The following is a 5,385-nucleotide window of genomic DNA, read 5'->3' on the forward strand; positions in this document are numbered from 1 at the left end:
TTGAACTCCGTTCCATTGTCGCTCCTTATTGCGAGAATCGTAGAGTCGTACTTGCGTTGAACTTGGTTGGCACTCACTCTTGTACTTGTGGTAGAGATGGTTGTCTTGGCCTTGTGAGGAGCTCCATGCTTTTTTCCTTGTACGCAAGCCCTACAAACACGATCTTTGCAAAATGAAACATTTTCTTTTAGTCCAAGAATGTGGCCCCCTGATGTCTACGGGAGCTTCTATTCTTGTAGACAGTGTTGGGCCTCCAAGAGCAGAGGTTTGTAGAACAACAGCAAGTTTCCCTTAAGTGGATCACCCAAGGTTTATCGATCTCAGGGAGGAAGAGGTCAAAGATATCCCTCTCATGCAACCCTGCAACCACAAAGCAAGACTTCTCTTGTGTCCCCAACACACCTAATAGGTGCACTAGTTCGGCGAAGAGATAGTGAAATACAAGTGGTATGAATGAATATAAGCAGTAGTAACGGCGCCAGAAAAGTGCTTGCTGGCGTGTGGTTGATGGTGGTAATATTGCGGACGAGTAGAGATGCGATAAAACGAGTAAACAAGCAGCGATAGCGATATTTAGGAACAAGGCCTAGGGATTAGACTTTCACTAGTGGACACTCTCAACTTTGATCACATAACAGAATAGATAAATGCATACTCTACACTCTTTTGTTGGATGATGAACACCATTGAGTAGGATTACACGAACCCTCAATGCCGGAGTTAACAAGCTCCACAATTCAATGTTCATATTTAAATAACCTTAGAGTGCATGAAAGATCAACACGACTAAACCAAGTACTAACACAAGCATGCACACTCGTCACCTTCACACTATGTAGGAGGAATAGATCACATCAATACTATCATAGCAATAGTTAACTTCATAATCTACAAGAGATCACAATCATAGCCTACGCCAAGTACTAACACGGATGCACACACTTGTCACCATTACACCGTGCGGGAGGAATAAAACTACTTTAATAACATCACTAGAGTAGCACATAGATAAATTGTGATACAAAACACATTGCAATCATAAAGAGATATAAATAAGCACTTCACTATGCCATTCATAACGGTGAATAAGTATTCAGTGAAATATAGCCTAAGAGACCCACACAGGTGCACACACTTGTCACCTTTACACACGTGGGACAAGGAGTCTCCGGAGATCACATAAGTAAAACCCACTTGACTAGCATAATGACATCTAGATTACAAGCATCATCATATGAATCTCAATCATGTAAGGCAACTCATGAGATTATTGTATTGAAGTACATAGGAGAGAGATTAACCACATAGTTACCGGTACAGCCCCGAGCCTCGATGGAGAACTACTCCCTCCTCATGGGAGACATCAGCGTTGATGAAGATGGAGGTGGTGTTGATGGAGAAGCCTTCCGGGGGCACTTCCCCGTCCCGGCGGCGTGCCGGAACAGAGACTCCTGTCCCCCAGATCTTGGCTTCGCGATGGCGGCGGCTCTGGAAGGTTTCTCGTACCGTGGCTTTTTTTGTCTCGAGGTTTTAGGTCTGGGACCTTTATATAGGCGAAGAGGCGGAGTCGGAGGGGCGACGAGGCGGTGACACCATAGGGCCGCGCGGCCAGGGGGTGGGCCGCGCCACCCTATCATCTGGGGGCCCTGTGGCCCCCTCCGCGGCTCTCGGGTGTTCCGGATGCTTCCGGGCAAAATAGGAACCCGGGCGTTGATTTCGTCCAATTCCGAGAATATTTCGTTACTAGGATTTCGAAACCAAAAACAGCAGAAAACGACAAGCGGCACTTCGGCATCTTGTTAATAGGTTAGTTCCGGAAAATGCATAAATATGACATAAAGTGTGCATAAAACATGTAGATATCATCAATAATGTGGCATGGAACATAAGAAATTATCGATACGTCGGAGACGTATCGGCATCCCCAAGCTTAGTTCTGCTCGTCCCGAGCGGTGTAAACGATAACAAAGATAATTTCTGGAGTGACATGTCATCATAACTTTGATCATACTATTGTAGGCTTATGTAATGAATGCAGCGATGAAAACAATGGTAATGACATGAGTAAACAGATGAATCATAAAGCAAAGACTTTTCATGAATAGTACTTAAAGACAAGCATCAATAAGTCTTGCATAAGAGTTAACTCATAAAGCAATAAATCAAAGTAAAGGTATTGAAACAACACAAAGGAAGATTAAGTTTCAGCGGTTGCTTTCAACTTGTAACATGTATATCTCATGGATAATTGTCAATGCAAAGTAATATAACAAGTGCAATATGCAAGTATGTAAGAATCAATGCACAGTTAATCACAAGTGTTTGCTTCTTGAGGTGGAGAGAGATAGGTGAACTGACTCAACATAAAATTAAAAAGAATGGTCCTTCAAAGAGGAAAGCATCGATTGCTATATTTGTGCTAGAGCTTTTATTTTGAAAACATGAAACAATTTTGTCAACGGTAGTAATAAAGCATATGAGTTATGTAAATTATATCTTACAAGTTGCAAGCCTCATGCATAGTATACTAATAGTGCCCGCACCTTGTCCTAATTAGCTTGGACTACCGGATCATCGCAATACACATGTTTTAACCAAGTGTCACAATGGGGTACCTCCATGCCGCTCTGTACAAAGGTCTAAGGAGAAAGCTCGCATTTTGGATTTCTCGCTTTTGATTATTCTCAACTTAGACATCCATACCGGGACAACATGGACAACGAGATAATGGACTCCTCTTTAATGCATAAGCATGTGGCAACAATTATTATTCTCATATGAGATTGAGGATATACGTCCAAAACTGAAACTTCCACCATGAATCATGGCTTTAGTTAGCGGCCCAATGTTCTTCTCTAACAATATGCATGCTCCAACCATTAAGGTGGTAGATCTCTCTTACTTCAGACAAGACGGACATGCATAGCAACTCACATGATATTCAACAAAGAATAGTTGATGGCGTCCCTGAAACATGGTTATCGCACAACAAGCAACTTAATAAGAGATAAAGTGCATAAGTACATATTCAATACCACAATAGTTTTTAGGCTATTTGTCCCATGAGCTATATATTGCAAAGGTGAATGATGGAATTTTAAAGGTAGCACTCAAGCAATTTACTTTGGAATGGCGGATAAATACCATGTAGTAGGTAGGTATGGTGGATACAAATGGCATAGTGGTTGGCTCAAGGATTTTGGATGCATGAGAAGTATTCCCTCTCGATACAAGGTTTAGGCTAGCAAGGTTATTTGAAACAAACACAAGGATGAACGGTGCAGCAAAACTCACATAAAAGACATATTGTAAACATTATAAGACTCTACACCGTCTTCCTTGTTGTTCAAAACTCAATACTAGATATTATCTAGACTCTAGAGAAACCAAATATGCAAACCAAATTAGCAAGCTCTAAGTGTTTCTTCATTAATGGGTGCAAAGTATATGATGCAAGAGCTTAAACATGAGCACAACAATTGCCAAGTATCACATTATCCAAGACATTTTAGAATTACTACATGTAGCATTTTCCAATTCCAACCATATAACAATTTAACGAAGAAGAAACTTCGCCATGAATACTATGAGTAAAGCCTAAGGACATACTTGTCCATATGCTACAGCGGAGCGTGTCTCTCTCCCATACAGTGAATGCTAGGATCCATTTTATTCAAACAAAACAAAAACAAAAACAAACCGACGCTCGAAGCAAAGCACATAAGATGTGGCCGAATAAAAATATAGTTTCAGGGGAGGAACCTGATAATGTTGTCGATGAAGAAGGGGATGCCTTGGGCATCCCCAAGCTTAGATGCTTGAGTCTTCTTGAAATATGCAGGGATGAACCACCGGGGCATCCCCAAGCTTAGACTCTTCACTCTTCTTGATCATAGTATATCATCCTCCTCTCTTGACCCTTGAAAACTTCCTCCACACCAAACTCGAAACAAACTCATTAGAGGGTTAGTGCATAATCAAAAATTCACATGTTCAGAGGTGACACAATCATTCTTAACACTTCTGGACATTGCCCAAAGCTACTGGAAGTCAATGGAACAAAGAAATCCATCCCACATAGCAAAAGAAGCAATGCGAAATAAAAGGCAGAATCTGTCAAAACAGAACAGTCCGTAAAGACGAATTTTAAAAGGGCACCAGACTTGCTCAAATGAAAATGCTCAAATTGAATGAAAGTTGCGTACATATCTGAGGATCACTCACGTAAATTGGCATAATTTTCTGAGTTACCTACAGAGAATTAGACCCAGATTCGTGACAGCAAAGAAATCTGTTTCTGCGCAATAATCCAAATCTAGTATCAACCTTGCTATCAACGACTTTACTTGGCACAACAATGCAACAAAACTAAGATAAGGAGAGGTTGCTACAGTAGTAACAACTTCCAAGACACAAATATAAAACAAAGTACTGTAGCAAAATAAACACATGGGTTATCTCCCAAGAAGTTCTTTCTTTATAGCCATTAAGATGGGCTCAGCAGTTTTAATGATGCACTCGCAAGAAATAGTATTTGAAGCAAAAGAGAGCATCAAGAGGCAAATTCAAAACACATTTAAGTCTAACATGCTTCCTATGAAAAGGAATCTTGTAAATAAACAAATTCATGAAGCATGATGCAACAAGCATAGAAAGATAAAACAAGTGTAACTTCAAAAATTTCAGCATATAGAGAGGTGTTTTAGTAACATGAAAATTTCTACAACCATATTTTCCTCTCTCATAATAACTTTCAGTAGCATCATGAGCAAACTCAACAATATAACTATCACATAAAGCAACCTTTTACCTTTCCTCCCCGGCAACAGCGCCAGAAAATAGCTTGATGTCTACGGGAGCTTCTATTCTTGTAGACAGTGTTGGGCCTCCAAGAGCAGAGGTTTGTAGAACAGCAGCAAGTTTCCCTTAAGTGGATCACCCAAGGTTTATCGATCTCAGGGAGGAAGAGGTCAAAGATATCCCTCTCATGCAACCCTGCAACCACAAAGCAAGAAGTCTCTTGTGTCCCCAACACACCTAATAGGTGCACTAGTTCGGCGAAGAGATAGTGAAATACAAGTGGTATGAATGAATATAAGCAGTAGTAACGGCGCCAGAAAAGTGCTTGCTGGCGTGTGGTTGATGGTGGTAATATTGCGGACAGTAGAGATGCGAGTAAAACAAGTAAACAAGCAGCGATAGCGATATTTAGGAACAAGGCCTAGGGATTAGACTTTCACTAGTGGACACTCTCAACTTTGATCACATAACGAGAATAGATAAATGCATACTCTACACTCTTTTGTTGGATGATGAACACCATTGAGTAGGATTACACGAACCCTCAATGCCGGAGTTAACAAGCTCCACAATTCAATGTTCATA

Source organism: Lolium rigidum, chromosome 7 (genome assembly GCF_022539505.1).
Source record: "Lolium rigidum isolate FL_2022 chromosome 7, APGP_CSIRO_Lrig_0.1, whole genome shotgun sequence".
NCBI lineage: Eukaryota > Viridiplantae > Streptophyta > Magnoliopsida > Poales > Poaceae > Lolium > Lolium rigidum.